General features: G+C 45.7%; 1 protein-coding gene across 3 annotated transcripts in view; it reads left to right on the top strand.

Annotated features, from left to right (window-relative positions):
- KIDINS220 (kinase D interacting substrate 220) overlaps positions 1-17,915 on the top strand; it is a 199,163-nt gene extending 181,248 nt beyond the window's left edge. For all 3 annotated transcript variants that reach the window (XM_085847019.1, XM_085847018.1, XM_085847017.1), the window contains one exon: positions 17,803-17,915. The gene's annotated coding sequence lies outside the window, so the exon portion shown is untranslated. The remainder of the gene's footprint in view (positions 1-17,802) is intronic.
- The last annotated feature ends 1,737 nt before the right edge of the window (positions 17,916-19,652 follow it).

The raw sequence follows: 19,652 nt of genomic DNA, 5'->3' as shown, positions 1-19,652 counted from the left end.
GTATGTGTGTGTGTGTGTGTGTGTGTGTGTGTGTGTGTGTGTGTGTGTGTGTGTGTGTGTGTGTGTGTGTGTGTGTGTGTGTGTGTGTGTGTGTGTGTGTGTGTGTGTGTGTATATATATATATATATGTATATATATATATATATATATATATATATATATATCTATATGTATATACATATATATATATATATATATATATATATATATATATATATATATATATATATATATATATATATTAGGGTGTTTCACTCATGGTGGTAAAAAAATTAAATTTGTTGAAAATTGTCAGAAGGTGTGTCTCCTTGTTTCTTGTGACCCATAAATATTTTAGGCAAATATTTGGTTTGATTCGTCAATATTTACTGGTCCCAAAGTTGGACAAGATTCCACATTTCAAGTGAAACTTCGAAAAAATCAAATGGAGGAGAAGATAAAAAATTGCAATGAACGTTTATTGAACTGAAAATTTACAAAAAAATTTATGAAAAAGAAATGTAGAACAATTATGCAAGTGGAGCAGGGCAATGAAATCATTGGGCTCAAGGAGCAGGAGGGAACTTAACAGTCATTCCAGCCTTTGTTCTCTTGACGGTCTTGCGGTCATGATGAACAACTTTGAGGAGGAACTGCTTCTGCTGCTCGTCTTCGGTTGGGGCTTGGAGTTTTTGTATCAGTGCCACTCCTCTCTCTGCTGCATCATTGGTGACCTGCAGGCCTCGGACGGTGGCTTGAGTTTGTGGATCTTGCAAAACATCTTCCACGTTATGGGTAGTGACCATCCTCCCAGCAAAGATCCCAATGGCCTCTATTGTTCGCCCTGTTACCAATTTGGAAAGACCATCAGGGAGAGTGAAGTTCTTCTTTTCAAGTCTCTTGAGTGCTTTCGAGGTTGCTGGATGGCTTAGGTTCTTGACCATGGCCGCCCGGTCATCGGGAGACACTCGTTCGTCGAAGAAGGCTTGGGCCACTCCTTGCTCTGAGAGGTACCAGAGGTGCCTTTGGAGGGCCTTCTCTGCCATTGACCTGAGTTCTCTATCCACAAACACCTGGAGAATCGCCAAGAACTCCAGGTCATTCTTCGGTACACAGTTTGGGACAGCTGCCTCATGCCAGAATCTGACGTAAATGAGACTGACGGAACGGCCAATCGTCGGTCTCTGCGTTTTTCCAAACTCATCAGCTCCAGTTGTTGCAAAAACAGGGCAATCTTCAGGATATAAATAGCCTTTGCCATCCATCTCGCCTGATGGTAGACTCCAGGGGCCCTAAATCGAGGCAGATCTCCGCTCCATCCTCCTAGGTAGAGAAGAGAGAGAGCTGAAGGAGTTCGAGGTAGTCCTCTCTTGGGTGGGCTGCATCATGGATGACTCTCCTGAGGAAGTCTATCATCTTCAGCCTTTGTGATTGGCTCCACTCATCCAGGGGTTGTTCGTGGCTGAGGGTACCAGCAGATGTCTTGTCCAAGACGTCCCATTTTCCTCGGAATCGTTTGAAGAGGGGAATGTCGGGACCTGGGGGAGAGCCGAAGAGGAGTTCATAGGTGTTCTTCAGTACCACCTCATGAATGTGATGTTGGCATGCCAGCCAAAGAAGAGGTCTTCCAAGGGACTGTTCAATTATGGTGCAGGCTCCTCTAATCATGCCACTGTTGGACGCAGTCATATCAAATGACAGACCGATGATCTTGTCAACAATCTGATACGTGTCCAGCAGCCGAAGAACGGTATCTGCTATCAACATATCGACATATCGATATGCAATTATCGACATAGCTGACTAAGGGAACCTGTATGTTGTGTGCAATTGAATTCCAAATTCGTAACAATATTTAAAAGTTCATGATAGACGCTCTTAAAAGGCACCGTACATGTGCTCAGTATTTAAGGAGATCCGGATCTTGGCGATACAAGAGCTGAGGCCAATAGATTAAGGTTTTGTCTTCACACAAAGAAGAACAAGAAGAAGATGAACAACGCCGAGCTCTCTATGAGCAGAGTTCGCTACGCGAGACGCTGCTAAAAACGTCAACATACCATTCAAAAGTGTGCGACCTGTTAACACGGTCCCATTTCGCTAAGATTTTGCATGAAGCACTTTTTATAGGAAAGGTTCAAAGGAAAATCTGTGCTGATAAAATTATTGCACTTCAGAAAAAATGAAACACCCTAATATATATATATATATATATATATATATATATATATATATATATATATATATATATATATATTGATGTAGATTCTCGCCCGTTCAGTGTGCGGACGACCGCCTCAGCCCAATTGCGGCCGCACGCGCCCACCGAACGAGCAATCCAGTCGTAGCTTCCGGATCAACGCCGAAACCCAGCTACGGGTGTTTTTATAACACCATAGATCAGCCAACTCTTCTGTCCACGTGCTAGAGGGTCAATCACCGAATTATCGATATACCTAATTATTCGCGCAGACAGAAATGCCGGGGATCTACACCTCAACGGGACCTGCACGAAAACGAGCCGCTTCACGCGGCTCGTTTCGTATGTGACTGCCGAGCGGTTATATATCGCCAAGTCCCGTCGGACCCAATTATCTTATCGGTGTTAAAAACCAGCCAACATTCCGAACGCTCCATGTCAGTCAATGAGAGGAAGGGACGCAACGAGCGGGTGATATTTAACAATGGGGACATTTATTTGAACACAGGCAATGCAATGAATGGGGGGATGGGGAAAAAGACACGAGCAAAAAAAATCCTACAGCCGAGTTATATTTCAATGTGAAGCAAATACAACACAGGCACTTAACAGTTTCCTACTTATTAGACGGGCCCACGGACACATGTACGCACACACACAAACACCCAAGAAATGGTGGCTGATGCTTTAATAACGGACTCCAGCTCGGAGGACAGATAAGCTGAAACCCAGAACCTATCTCGAACCTCTCCACCTCGTGTGGTCTTCAAGCTGTTAGGACCTGGGCTCCAGCGAGAGCGAGCTGGATCTAATCGCCGTGAGCCGCGATCCTTCCCAAGCTCCAGCGAATCCTCTCGCGCTTCCGAACACGTGCTGGTCAGCCGAGGCGCCGATCCTTCCCGTCGATGCGTCGCTTCCCCGAGGAACCACCTCCAAGATGAGGCCGATGAGTCGCACCAAGCCGGGAACCGAGTGGAGAATAAAGAGCTCCACGAACCAAGAAGAGCCGGTCAAACTATCGCTAATCCATCCCCTAACTAGTATTTCCTGTGCCCCCTCGCAAGGGGGTCTTCTACCCTCTTCCCAGGGAATCCTGTTTACTCGAAGTGGCGAGGCTTGCTTTTCTCTTTTTTTTTTTTCCGATGCGCAACAGCACGGCAACTCACGAACCACGCTCCTTTTCCGTGACGTCATGGCAGCTGGCCACGTTTCCCGTCCCTTCCCGGATGGTAACATCCGGCAGGGATTCCCTTCTGCCGGATTCCAATTATTTGTGCAGCCACGACGTCACTCTGCATCCCAAGCAAGCCTCGCGTTTCGAGGGGTTCCCCACGCGAGCACATGTGCTCTGCCCATCCGTAACCTGCGCCACGGAATCCCAAATGACGTCATTCGCACCCCGAACCTGCACGATTTCTCGCGCAAGCCGGGGTACGCGTGACGCTTCGGGGAAGCCGCTTCGCACGCTCTGCGAACAGAACGTGCAGTGCAGGCCACATGGAGCTTTACAAACACGCTCGCTTGGAGAACCCGTCCGATCCGAATTCAATAATTCCAGCCTAACTTCTGTCCGTCCGCGGGGTCGGCTTGTATCCCCCGCGGGCGTTTCCGGACCGAATTTCACTCGTGCAGGCGCGCACGTGGCGGCCTTGTGCGAAGCACAGCACGGACTTCGCGCGCGCTGCTGTGTGAATCCGGCACGGTCACCAAAACAGCTACGGCCACTCCGTGCGGCAATGACGTCACTCCGCCAATTCCGAATAGCGCTCGCTCGCGGGGAATTCCCCACCCGGGACATGCGCTGTTTGTCCCGCATTCATGCCGCGAGATTCCCGCCGATGACGTCACACGCGCACCGAGCCTGCAGCTGGCGCGCGCGTAATGTCCCGGAAACCCGCTCTGCATGCTCCGCAAACAGAACACACGGTAAGCAGCACGAAATGTCCCGAACACGCTCCATGTGGGGACCCGCGTGTTCCAAATCCACCTAACACTCGCCATCTTAACCGTCCTCGCGACGGCCTTTTTCGATATGCGGGACGTTCCCGCGCCGGCTTCCCTGTACGAAAACGCGCGCGTGAGGATCGTTCACTAAATGCCGAACAGGCCCCGCACACGACGTCCTGTGAACTCGGCGCGGTTACAAAATCAACTCTACATGGCGCAAAAGGCTCGCCACAGCCGTCTCTTGTCTAAAACCGTCTGCGTTTCAACTCCCCGCATGCACTCACGCACGCAATTTCACTCACGCTCGCCATGACACTCACGCACGCAATTTCAGTCACGCTCGCAATTTCACTCATGCTCGCCATGACACTCATGCACACCATTTCACTCATGCACACCATTTCACTCACGCACGCAATTTCACTCACGCTCGCCATGACACTCACGCACACCATTTCACTCACACTCGCCATGACACTCGGACCATACTCACGTTTCAACACACTCGCTGCACTCACACTTTTTACCACACACACCGGGACAATCGCGCTGGGGATTCGCGCTACGACAAGGGGTCCCGGGGTCTCTTTACCCCCCAAGCTCCGCGTGTACCCGTTAACAGCACTCATCCGCTCAACCTCGTTCGGCATGACCGGACTCACCTCGTCGCGATCTGCTTCAAGGGAGCATATTTCCTCCCTCCGTTCCTGAAGGAGACTATCCTGCTGCTCGCACCGGGTCACAAAACACTCCCCCAGCTCAACCCCATTGTCCCTCACTATCCCTACCTGTGTGTGCTCGTCAATTACCTGTAGTTTCTCCTCTACTTGTTTTATCTTGGTCACCTCGTTTATTATTTCCGTTTCTTCCTGGCTCCATTTTCCTTCCCATTTGAGTCGTTCTTCCTCTCTGAGCCCCTTTAGTTGTTCATTATCTTTTCGGATCTTTTCCATCTCTGTGGACTCCATCTTTGCTCTCTCCTTGAGTTGATTAATTTCAAATTCATATCGTTTTTGTTTTCTACCCCACCGTCTCTCATGTTCTTCATTCTCCAATCTCATCGTTTCTTTCAATTCGTTGATCTCCTTTTCCTGTTCCATTCGTTGTTCATTCACTATCTCCACGTACTTCAACCTTGCTTTCTTTTTTAATTGTTCTTGTCTTTCTTTTTTAATTTCTTTCACCCCCAGTCCGACGGTCATTATTTCGCCTGTCAGGTCCTTTTTGCCCACCTCCATCGTGGACCACACACCTTCTACACTCCCTTTCGTTGGTTTGGTGTCTCTGCAACGTGGCGCCGCCATTTTGTGCTCCTCCGTCCACGATTCGTCGCGCGCAACCGCCATTATGCCCGTCTGCAGGCTTCGCCCCATGCACTGCATTTCACGCCGCAGTGTTCGCATATCGCTCCTGAATGCCTGCATGTTCGCATCCATCTTGGCGTCCATATCGCGCGCATTCGTTTTCATTTCGCTCATCAACGCCTCAAACATTTCCATCATTCGATCCGTGGGCGGATTCGCACGTGGGGGGCATTCGTCCGCCGCCCCAGCCACTGCGCCCATTTCAGACTCTGCATTTATTTGCGGGGAATAGTCAACCTGCATAATGGGACTGTCCTGCACGGTGAATTCGTCCTGGGCCACTGGTTCCATTTACTCTACATCTACCTCACTACCCACCTGGCTCAGCTCGCCTTGGCTGAACATTTTGCGTGCTGGGAATAAAATTTATAATGCTCGTAATTTGGGGACATGGGGTGGGGGTTGCTCCATATACCCCTGATCCGACTCCGTGAATTTTGCTACAGAGGCGGAGGGGGCCGAATCGCACTCCTGACAACCACTGTTGTGGGTCAAGTGTCAGGCGCGAACCGGCCGCTCTGACGGAGCCGCAAGACGAGTCGGCCCGACTGATCGCCCGGAATATAGATCGCCGCCGGGATAACTCCGAGGCCGACGGGTCCTTGTGCAAGAACCGAAATACGCCAATCGGCAGACCACGTGGGGTAGGGTCGATTGCCAATCTTCAATTTACCTAAATACCCATGTGATCCAACTACTGGGGTATTCCACCCTCGACGGAACTCGTACGGAACAAGCTGCTTAAGCGAGCCTGTCCCGTGCGTGATTCCGAGCAGCTTAATCACCGAGAACTGTTGGTCCGAATGTCCCCCTTTTACGGCAAACCAATGGCTTTCTAACTACCAACACACGAAATGCTCAGTCAATGAAAGAATCGACGTGATGAGCTGAAAACATTTAACAATTGGGGTATTTATTAATAATGGGGAACTGGGGAAGCACGTAAGAGCAGAACTATACCGACTATACGAAATGCAATACAATCATTTACAGCACACAAAGCACTTAACACTTTCCTACTTATTAGACGGGCCCACGGAGACACATACGCACACACACACACACACCCAAGAAATGGTGGCTGATGCCTTTAATAACGGACTCCAGCTCGGAGGACAGATGAGCTGAAACCCAGAACCTATCTCGAACCTCTCCACCTCGTGTGGTCTTCAAGCTGTTCGGACCCGGGCTCCAGCAAGAGCGAGCTGGACCCAATCGCCGTGAGCCGCGATCCTTCCCAAGCTCTAGCGAATCCTCTCGCGCTTCCGAACACGTGCTGGTCAGACGAGGCGCCGATCCTTCCCGTCGATGCGTCGCTTCCCCGAGGAACCACTTCCAAGATGAGGCTGATGAGTCGCACCAAACCGGGGACCAAGCGCAGAACAAACAGCTCCACGAACCAAGAAGAGCCAGCCGAGCAACCAGCTCAACTCTCTTCCGATGAATAAAGCCTCTCACAACACGAATCAAGAACTCCGAGCCGATCAACGTGGCGCCATTCCCCTCTTCCGATGAACCCCCTCAACTACCATCCCCCTCAACTCTCTTCCGATGAACAAAGCCTCTCTCAACACGAACCAAGAACTCCGAGCTGAGCAACCAGCTCAACTCTCTTCCGATGAACAAAGCCTCTCTCTTCGACGAACCAAGCCAGAGCCCAAAAAGCGAACCGAGCCAAGCAGAACCCGAAGGTCTGCTGAAAAGCCAAGCCGAAGCAAGAATCTCTCAAAAAAAAGCCTCCACCTCGCCAAGCAGAACTGAAGCTCACTGAACCAAAAGTCTCAACCTTCACCAAGCAGAACCCAAAGGCCTGCTTAAAGCCGAGCCAAAGCAAAAAGCTTTCTAAAAGCCTCCTCCCTAACCCGAGCCAAGCAGAACTCGAAGGTCTACTGAACCACCAAAGCAGAAAGCCTTCAAAAAGCCTCCTCCTTAACCCGAGCCAAGCCGAAGCCGAAGCTCACTCAGCCACCCGAACCAACTGAGGATTAAATTGAATCGCAGCGCACTTAATCGATTTCTGCTCATTAAACAATGGAAGGTGAACTATCTAGGGAACAAGCACTTATCGACATAACTGACTAAAGGAACCTGAATGTTGTGTGCAATCGAATTCACAAATTCGTAACAATATATATGGATGTGTGTGTGTGTAAGTGTGTATATGTATGTATATATGTATGTATGTATGTGTATGTGTATATTTATTTATGTATGTATGTGTGTGTGCAGGTATGCATGTGTGTATATTTATGTATGTGTATATTTATGTGTGTGTGGGTGTGTATACGTATGTATGTATGTGAATATGTATATGTACCGTATATATATATATATATATATATATATATATATATATATATATATATATATATGTGTATATGTATATGTACAATATGTATGTGTATGTGTAAGTGTATATGTGTATATGTACAGTATGGATGTGTGTATATGTATGTGTGTATGTGTATATTTATATGTATGTGTATGTTTATATTTATATGTATGTGTGTATATGTATGCATGTGTATATGTATATGTACAATATGTATGTGTGTATGTGTATATGTATATTCATAGTGTACGGATTCGCATCTCACCATATTTATGTATGTATGTGTGTGTGCAGGTATGCATGCGTGTATATTTATGTATGTGTATATTTATGTGTGTGTGGGTGTGTATATGTATGTATGTGAATGTGTATATGTGTATATGTATGCATGTGTATATGTATATGTACAATATGTATGTGTATGTGTAAGTGTATATGTATATATGTGTATATGTACAGTATGGATGTGTGTATATGTATGTGTGTATGTGTATATTTATATGTATGTGTATGTGTGTATATGTATGCATGTGTATATGTATATGTACAATATGTATGTGTGTATGTGTATATGTATATTCATAGTGTACGGATTCGCATCTCACCATACCCTAATTTAATATAATAAATAACTAACATATTTTTCGTGAATCATTGAATCTAAAACATTGGATGTTTGGCCGGCTCGAAATAAGTTCAGACGGGAGTGGAGACAGCAAGAGAGGCGGAGATGATAGTGGTGTTTGGTAAATGAGACAAAATATTCTAATAGTTTGTAATTCCATTGATTGAAAAATTAGGGTATGGTCAGATACGATTACATGTACTTCTGTACTTTCTAGGTGAAAATGGACTGCATTTTCGAACTCGGTGGGGTCGATTTACTCTAACAAATGTTTAGACGGACAACAAATTAATTATATATTAGAAAATATCGAAATGAGTAGGATTAGTTACTCAACTCCAGTAATGATAAATCTTGTTTTAGGTCATATTTTCGAAATGGTAGTGAATTCAATGTCGGTGCAGTGATTTCTTAGAGTAAATCCACCCCATAGAGTTCGAAAATGCACTCCATTTCCACCTCGGACATCCAGAAGTACCCGTAATCGTACCTGACCATACCCTAATTTAACCAACTCATGAAACTAAAGGTCGTCATACGGAGCGACCTCTAAATCACCTCCGATCAACTTAAGTTTTTTCATGCACATTATTGAATCATAGTGGAATAATTTAAGGCTTGTGGAGACGTCTGAATTTTATATATATATTTATATATATATATATATATATATATATATATATATATATATATATATATATATATATATATATATATATATATATATTTTTTGCTGTTTTTGGACCACCCTAATGTGTATATTTATGTGTGTGTGTGTATGTGTACATTTATGTATGTATGTGTGTATATGTATATTTATGCGTGGATGTGTATATGTATGTGTGTATGTGTATATTTATGTATGTATGTATGTGTATGCGTATGTGTGTATGTGTATATTTTTGTGTATGTGTGTACGTGTGTATGTGTATGTGTATATTTATGTGTGTATGTGTATGTGTATATTTATGTGTGTATGTGTATATTTATGTCTGTGCGTGCGTGCGTGCGCGCGCGCGCGTGCTGCTGCTGCAGGAAAGAAAAGGACAGCTTCCATCATGAAGTCCACCGCGTGGCCAGCAGTTCGCAAAAGTAAATTGAAGTAGTGAACGGACACTATGGCATCTTGAAGACAACGTTCGGCCTTCGGACGTCATCCAGCTGGAGGAACCATCGGATAAATTTTACCCGTTGACTGACGAGGGGCGAATGACTGAAACGTCGCCTGACTTTGCTTCCCACGGTAGTTAGAGTTCCTTTCTCAACTCTCGGTAATGATAAAACCTGTCGTTCCTCATTCGGACACTTGTCAGTATGTAAATAGTCTTCACCTTTGAGATCTTCAGTGATTGGGTAAGGGGGTGGGGTGGGGGGGGGGTGTATCTTTACGTTCTTATGAATATCTTTTAGAATCGCGATTATAATTTACAATTCAGCAAATATATAGTGGTTTCCTTTATATCTCATCTTTCTCAATAATTTTGAGCTTTCCAAAACCTTGAATACAAGAGCTCTGTGCCTGTGCCTGTGTGTTCCAGCAGTAGTATAATTAACCCTAAATGGCTCATTAGAATGGGTAATGGGCTGCCTGGCTCAGAATGTGCGTTTCGCTTTGCTATGTAAATCACATGGCCAAAGGCAAAAACATGTAAATGAGACGATGCACTTCCATCAAATAATCAGAGTAACACACACGGGGACGCACCATCACCATCGGGGCTGCGCAGCAGTTGCAGCCATCGGGATGAGAGAGGACAATCCTTGATGTGTCCTTCAATTTAATCTTGTGTCTCATGATAAGCTGTACTATGTGGGCGGAAATAAACAATTCATGGGAAATGAAGATTGCCTGACATGGACGGATGGAGGAGCAAACTTATCCTCGAGATTGTTATCATGATGTGCAGTGTTTGTGTACAGGGCGTACTGGGTACAGATCGTCAGGGCGGACCAAATGTCCAACTAGGGTCTTCATTAGATCATCGACGGTTTCCATGGTTGATTCCACTTTGGGTTGAGTATCTTTTGTTGAATTTCTTTATGTTGTTTCCATTTTCTCGGTAATTCATATGTGCCGTGCTCATGCTGTTCACAGTCCGAGATCGGAAGCGCACTCACCCTTTGAGCTGTCTCGTGTGGGTTCGATTCCCGACCCGACTAAATTGGCTGTCGGATTGGTATTTGATCGCAGGCAGGGAGATGCATCAATGGGTGTTTCGTCCCTTGTATGAACCTTCAATTCCAGGGTCTGCCAGCATTAGTAAGCTCGTGGATGTTAAAGATCCCATATGGTGTCTTTCATTGAAAAGTAGGTGAGTTATCGCCGGTACCCTGAACGAATTACAAATTCCACCAACCCAAACACTTTAGTTTACCAGCCGACCCCACAAGAACATGGCAATAATTCGTGTTGGTAACGTCGTCGTTGTAGTAGTAGTAGTAATAGTTCATGCGATGGGTCATCTATCTGTGACGTGTTTTCACTAGGTGTGACGTCATCCAGCTGTGATGCCGGCTCGGTCATCTTGCCGTGGCAGCTCACAATGGCGTGCCTCAAAGGAAACCATTGGACAGATTTTCACCGTTTTCCATGATCGTGCTCCTTTAACAAACATTCCCTGCAAATCTGCGATGAACGTTGAGGAATCGAACCCCTCTCCAGGACTCCAGACCAGATCCCAATATCAACAAAAATGATGGACTCACATCATCGGCCTCCATCTTGGGTCGAGTTCACCGAGGATCGACTCAAAGTGGCACTTTGTACATGACGGTCTTATTGTATGCTGGGGCACCCCCAGGTATGAACAACAATGCAACGTTTTATCAGAACCAACCTTTTATTTGGTATTCACACGAGCCAATGAAACAGACTTTGTTTGAGCTTCTAACCCGAAACACCAGTGAACGGTCTTCCCCTCCTTGTTGACCTCACACGCAAAAAACGGAACCAGTGTCTCCCACTGTGGCGTGGAGCCGGCTGGTCTAGCCTCCAGATGTGCCAGGCGCCATGTGTCAGCCCTGAGCATGCTCCGAGCAAGCGAGGAAGGGCAGCAGATGAAAGTTGAGCAAATATTATTGTAGTGTGGCTTGCTGCCTCTCCCACCTCTCCACAATGACGATAAACACGTGTTTCACCTCCACGACTCTGCTCCGCCACCAGTTCACCCTTAAAGGGGAATACAGCGTTAACTGGGACTGGCGTTCATGTGAACTCGTCAAAATTCAAGTGACCATTACAATTAATATATACACACACACAAATACACTTACACGTACATACACACAAACACATACAAACATACACACACACACACATACACGTACACACACATATATACACACACACACACACACACACACACACACACACGAACACATATACACACACACATACACACATACACGTACACACACATATACACACACATATACACACATACACGTACACACACATATACACACACATACACGTACACACACACACACACATTGCCTTTTTTGGGTTGGTGATCAATGTGAACACCAGGTGGAGAATTCTCTCTCCTTGTCCCCATTAAAGCCGCTGTCACACCTTGACGTTTTAGCCAGCGTATGACAACGTATCAAAATGTATGTAAAACGCTGGCATATGCTGAACTATTGATGTTTTTTTTTTCCAGTTTTGGGCATATTCATAATGAGTTGGACGTATGCATAACGTATTAGTAACATACACAGAACGTTTCGATAACGTATAGATAACTTATACCAACGAATGCTTAGCGTGTTGTCGGCGTTCACAACCTATGCCCAACGATAGTCTAACGTATGCATAGCGCGCGGCAGCGTATCGCCGACGATCACGTGGCGTAGCCTATTAAAAGGCTGCGGCTCGACGATTCAAATCATAACCGCACTCGACATCGAAGTGTCAAGCCGCTGTCACACCTTGACGTTTTAGCCAGCGTATGCCGACGTATGAAAAATTTGCCAAATATGCTGGCACACGTCGAATACGTTATGGGTAAGTTTTGTATATGTTAAGAGCACGCTGAAGCACGCTGGCATACGTCGTAGTACGCCGAGTACGTCGACAAATTTTAAGCATGCTGAAAATTTTTCGACGTATGCCAGCGTATGACGCACACGTTCTGCATACGCTGGCCATAAGTTGTAGGCACTTTATGCAATCGTTGACACACGTCGACACACGTTACTTGTAAGTTACTCATAAGTCGAAACACGTCGAGGTAATGTTTAGCTTACCCGAAATTTATTTCTAACCTATGAGTAACGTGCTTTGAACCTATGTGTTGCTTATCTCCAATGCATATTGACGTATGTAGATATATTTGACGTCTTCCGGATGACCACAGAACTTAATGAACGTGTTACTAACTTACAGCTTCCGTATAATGGCGTATTGGCAGCGTTTAGGGGAATTGGTATATAAAAATGGGGTTCACACAGGAGGAACCCGTCAGTGTTCCAGACTCCATGTTTTTTTTTCTTTTAATTTTTCTTCGGCATGATGGTGATGTTGACACTTCGATTTCTAGTGCGGTTATGATTTAAATCGTTGAGCGGCAGCCTATTAATTATATTATATTATAACCGCACTAGAAATCGAAGTGTCAACATCACCGTCATGCCGAATAAAAAAAAAACAAAAAAAAAACCATGGAGTCTGGAACACTGACGCTAGACATTACCTCGACGTGTTTCGACTTATGGGTCACTTAAAAGTAACGTGTGTCGACGTGTGTCAACGATCGCATAACGTGCCGACAACTTATGGCCAGCGTATGCAGAACGTGTGAGTCATACGCTGGCATACGTCGAAAAATTTTGAGCATGTTATAATTTGTCGACGAGCTTGGCGTACTACGACGTATGCCAGCATACTACGACGTATGCCAGCGTGCTCTTAACGTATGCCAGCGTGCTCTTAACGTATACAAAACTTACCCATAACGTATCCGACGTGTGCCAGCGTATTAGACAAATTTTTCATACGTCGGCATACGCTGGCTAAATCGTCAAGGTGTGGCAGGGCCTTAAAGAGAGGGTTCACGATTTGAATGAAACAGACTCATGATGTCATTGATTCAGTTTGATTTGAATCAAAGGTCCAACTTTGATTTGGAGGGAGGGATGGGGGGAAGGGGTTCAGACTGGTGCAGACAAGGTGTGCACGGTTGGGGAGTAATTGGGGGAGGTGAAAATTTCCACCATGTTTGTGTACGTAATAAATGTAATCACTGTTTCATTGATTATTATGGATAACTTGTGTCACTCGATCAATATATCGGGGTTACTTAAACTTCAGTGAAACATCACGGCCATTGTCGTTTACATGTGTGGTAACAATTAACTAGGGAGTGTAACACGGAAATGATGGGCCAAATGGCCTCCTCGTTTCCATGTTTGAGTTCCGTCAGGATCGTGGGGACCAGTCGTTACATTCAGTGTAGTCCCGGGGAGACTGTGGACCCTTTGTTGTTTGTCGACGTACACACATACACGTACACACACATATACACACACATATACACACATACACGTACACACACATATACACACACATACACGTACACACACACACACACACACATTGCCTTTTTTGGGTTGGTGATCAATGTGAACACCAGGTGGAGAATTCTCTCTCCTTGTCCCCATTAAAGCCGCTGTCACACCTTGACGTTTTAGCCAGCGTATGACAACGTATCAAAATGTATGTAAAACGCTGGCATATGCTGAACTATTGATGTTTTTTTTTCCAGTTTTGGGCATATTCATAATGAGTTGGACGTATGCATAACGTATTAGTAACATACACAGAACGTTTCGATAACGTATAGATAACTTATACCAACGAATGCTTAGCGTGTTGTCGGCGTTCACAACCTATGCCCAACGATAGTCTAACGTATGCATAGCGCGCGGCAGCGTATCGCCGACGATCACGTGGCGTAGCCTATTTAAAAGGCTGCGGCTCGACGATTCAAATCATAACCGCACTCGACATCGAAGTGTCAAGCCGCTGTCACACCTTGACGTTTTAGCCAGCGTATGCCGACGTATGAAAAATTTGCCAAATACGCTGGCACACGTCGAATACGTTATGGGTAAGTTTTGTATATGTTAAGAGCACGCTGAAGCACGCTGGCATACGTCGTAGTACGCCGAGTACGTCGACAAATTTTAAGCATGCTGAAAATTTTTCGACGTATGCCAGCGTATGACGCACATGTTCTGCATACGCTGGCCATAAGTTGTAGGCACTTTATGCAATCGTTGACACACGTCGACACACGTTACTTGTAAGTTACTCATAAGTCGAAACACGTCGAGGTAATGTTTAGCTTACCCGAAATTTATTTCTAACCTATGAGTAACGTGCTTTGAACCTATGTGTTGCTTATCTCCAATGCATATTGACGTATGTAGATATATTTGACGTCTTCCGGATGACCACAGAACTTAATGAACGTGTTACTAACTTACAGCTACCGTATAATGGCGTATTGGCAGCGTTTAGGGGAATTGGTATATAAAAATGGGGTTCACACAGGAGGAACCCGTCAGTGTTCCAGACTCCATGTTTTTTTTTCTTTTAATTTTTCTTCGGCATGATGGTGATGTTGACACTTCGATTTCTAGTGCGGTTATGATTTAAATCGTTGAGCGGCAGCCTATTAATTATATTATATTATAACCGCACTAGAAATCGAAGTGTCAACATCACCGTCATGCCGAATAAAAAAAAAACCCAAAAAAAAACCATGGAGTCTGGAACACTGACGCTAGACATTACCTCGACGTGTTTCGACTTATGGGTCACTTAAAAGTAACGTGTGTCGACGTGTGTCAATGATCGCATAACGTGCTGACAACTTATGGCCAGCGTATGCAGAACGTGTGAGTCATACGCTGGCATACGTCGAAAAATTTTGAGCATGTTATAATTTGTCGACGAGCTTGGCGTACTACGACGTATGCCAGCATACTACGACGTATGCCAGCGTGCTCTTAACGTATGCCAGCGTGCTCTTAACGTATACAAAACTTACCCATAACGTATCCGACGTGTGCCAGCGTATTAGACAAATTTTTCATACGTCGGCATACGCTGGCTAAATCGTCAAGGTGTGGCAGGGCCTTAAAGAGAGGGTTCACGATTTGAATGAAACAGACTCATGATGTCATTGATTCAGTTTGATTTGAATCAAAGGTCCAACTTTGATTTGGAGGGAGGGATGGGGGGAAGGGGTTCAGACTGGTGCAGACAAGGTGTGCACGGTTGGGGAGTAATTGGGGGAGGTGAAAATTTCCACCATGTTTGTGTACGTAATAAATGTAATCACTGTTTCATTGATTATTATGGATAACTTGTGTCACTCGATCAATATATCGGGGTTACTTAAACTTCAGTGAAACATCACGGCCATTGTCGTTTACATGTGTGGTAACAATTAACTAGGGAGTGTAACACGGAAATGATGGGCCAAATGGCCTCCTCGTTTCCATGTTTGAGTTCCGTCAGGATCGTGGGGACCAGTCGTTACATTCAGTGTAGTCCCGGGGAGACTGTGGACCCTTTGTTGTTTGTCGACGTAATAAATACAATCGCCGCTTCTTTTACCAAAATAAATATCGATCATCAACCTCTCATAAAATCGTTTCACCTTTCAACATCACTTCTCTTACTCGTAATCGATTTATGATGATTATTATTATTATTATATTTTCACAACCGCAAACACCTGGTTAACTTTCCCGCTGAGAGGCTCCAAATTCAACGGAGCCTTTTGAGCACGAGGCAGCGAGTCCGTGCTAATGGCAAAACCTTCTCAGCACGATCCGAAAACCTTCCCAGCACAATCCGTGGTACAAGTGTGATATTTGTGTGAAAATAATTATATTTTTATATCGGGGCACCTGGCTTGTGGCCTACGACGACGACTACTACTACTACTACTACTACTGCTACTACTACTAGTACTACCACTACCACCACCACTACTACTACCACTACTACTGCTACTACCACTACCACTACCACCACTACTAATACAACTACTACTACCACCACCACCTCGCCTCACCTCACCACCACCTCACCTACACCACACCTCACCACCACCACAACCACCTCCACCACCACCACAACCACCTCCACAACCACCACCACAACAACCACCACCACAACCACCTCCACCACCACCACTTCCACCACCACCACTTCCACCTCCACCACCTCCACCACCACCTCCACTACCTCCACCACCACCTCCACCACCACCTCCACCACCACCTCCACCACCACCTCCACCACCACCTCCACCACCACCACCTCCACCACCACCTCCACCACCACCACCTCCACCACCACCACCTCCACCACCTCCACCACCTCCACCACCACCACAACCACCTCCACCACCACAACCACCTCCACCACCACCACCACCACCTCCACCACCACCACAACCACCTCCACCACCACCACAACCACCTCCACCACCACCACAACCACCACAACCACCACCACCACCACCACCACAACCGCACTTCCACCACAACCACCTCCACCACAACCACCTCCACCACCACCACAACCACCTCCACCACCACCACAACCACCTCCACCACCACCACAACCACCTCCACCTTGCTGGCACCATCGTCAAATTTCTACCCGAACGACTTAGTCGAACGTCAAGCTTTGCCAGTCGGTTCGTGAAAGACCTGGGCCAAAAACTTCCCCACGTGAACGTGGGAATAATTGTGGCCGTTAAGAAAGAAGTAGAAGAAGTTGAGGGTGTTAGCGATAACTCAGCCACTCTTCACAACAGACACTGTGGGATCTTTAACGTCCACCAATGACCAGTGCTGGCAGATGGGTCCTCCGGCTTGACATTCTTCCTCTGGACGGAGCACACATTGATGGATCGTCCTGCCTGTGCAACACCAGGGTGACAGTTTATAGCGGCGTGGAGATTGGAACACGGGCTCGACAGCTCAAGGTTGATTGCGCCATACCTCGAGAGTGGTCGACACTATCATGCCATTCTTCGAGCTCGTTCTGTGGCCTCGTTTGTGAAAATATCAAACTTTATACACACAAACAATCCATCTTATTAATGTGTTTTGATTAAGCCACATCTTCTAAGAGCAGTGTGGTTTAACTCACCTTGAAGCTTTCAAATCTGGGTTCGATTCCTCACTACAACCGATACTTCTCGAAATATGTTCAGTATTGTTTCTTCCATCCAACCGTATTTATTTAGTTTATTATCACCTTTGTGAGTCAGTGTTTGAAAGTTTATTTTGAGTAAGTCGCATTTTCTTGATTTTTTTAACATTTCAGTGATTTACGAGAGCTCAAGGATTGCTTGTGGGGGTGCTGGAGCTGTACTCGAACAGCCAACTTGTGACCTCCAAGCTTGCTGGAGTTAGCACATTCCATCGGCCCGGCAACAGGTGTGTTTAGGACGTTATTAAGGTTACATCATAGCTTCATCACGTCGATGTCATGGCGTGGTTACACTGAGATCATTACTTTGTTATGCAAAACATGCATAAAACAGTGTGATGGCGTCTTATGATTAATTTCTTCCTGGGGCATCTGTTAATCCTGGGGAGATTAATAATAATTATCATAGTAAAGGCGTGTACCAAGTTTCAGTTGAATATGCTAAACGGGTATGGGGAAAAAAGTGTGAAAAACTACAGGTGGGACGGATGGACAGACAGAGAGCAAACCACTACAGGTGGGATGGATGGACGGACAGAGAGCAAACCTCCAGTCCCCTCCTGTGAAACCAGTAAGGGACTGCCTGGTGTTGGCTTCCTGGTCCGGGTGGCTCGCTTGGGATCTTTGGGTCCTGAATTCGAGCCCAGTTTTTTTTTTGCTAAATTAACACCAGGTGGGGTTGATTCAGCCTGTCATCCTTCCAAGGTTGGTCCCTTCATGTCTAGCCTTTTTGCTGCTGATTGCATCATCAGTTAGGTTATGCAAACCATACATATAATAATGACATCACAGGGGAACGGCTGTGCTGCCCCTAATACCAATGAATTGGTGCTCATTTCACCAACCTCAGAAGGATGACAGGCTGAATCAACCCCACCTGGTGTTAATTCGGCAGCCAACGGGGCTCGAACTCAAGGCCCCAGAATCCTGGCTCGGAATCCCAAACCACCACCCAAACCACTGAGCCAACACCAGGCTTATTCCAAGGTTGTTGAAACGAGAACCAGTATACTGGTAATAGGGGCACAGCATCAGTGGCGATATTCTCATAATCATAAAAAAAAAATTCTCATAATCCTTCCGAGGGTCGACATGCGGTGTGGAGCAGTCCCTACCTGGCTCGGACCCCACCCGTTCATTTGCCTTGCACCATTGTCATCACGGACCCCAAGAGGTTCTCGCAGTGGATCGTAAACGGAGTCATCATGCAATTGCACATTGTAATCCTTGTGTTGTGTAAATGGCCTCTTTGGTCTTTACATCCAAACAGAGTTCGTGATGCTGCTCGGATTCAGGTTCTAAATCCCATCCACTGGGTCGATGTGTCCATTGTGTACTCATTCCAAATTCATGGTTACTTGTCTTTCATGTAGTTTTTTCATTCCAAATTCATGGTTACTTGTCTTTCATGTAGTTTTTTTCATTCCTAATTTATGGTTAGACAATGTCCTTGTCTTTCATGTGATTGATGTACATTAACAATCCTCACAATGAGTTTTATATCACTATTAAAAACTATATTTCCACGTGCAGGCAATGCTATCTCTTATAATGGTGAATCGTGCCTTCATCAAACGATCAATGCACCTCCTGAATTTACTCGTTCTTCAGGTCGAAGCACACCTTTACCTGGGCAACATAATACAAGTTACTTCAAAACCAACTCGAATGGCAAGACAATAAACTCAAACCTGAAACGATTACCCCCCCAAAAACCGGAGTTAAAAGCAAAACGTTGTTGGCCAAGCTGAAAGTATCAGGGTCAAAACCAGGTCATCAACTGCTCACCACACTACCTCCATGCAAGCAGCTTCCACCCATGCTACTCATAGTTGTGTGCTGCCCCTTACTGTAACATCGCCGCATTGCACAATCAAAGAGCTGGGATAATGCATCAACGGCTGAACTCGTCTGCACGTTCAAGGGAAGGTTGGTGAAGTTTTCTGCATATGTATAGCATCTGC

Source organism: Eptatretus burgeri, chromosome 11 (genome assembly GCF_056783735.1).
Source record: "Eptatretus burgeri isolate ZD-2024b chromosome 11, Ebu_testis_v1, whole genome shotgun sequence".
NCBI lineage: Eukaryota > Metazoa > Chordata > Myxini > Myxiniformes > Myxinidae > Eptatretus > Eptatretus burgeri.
Note: the sequence above shows the minus strand (reverse complement) of the source record. Positions and strands in the feature narration are given on the sequence as shown.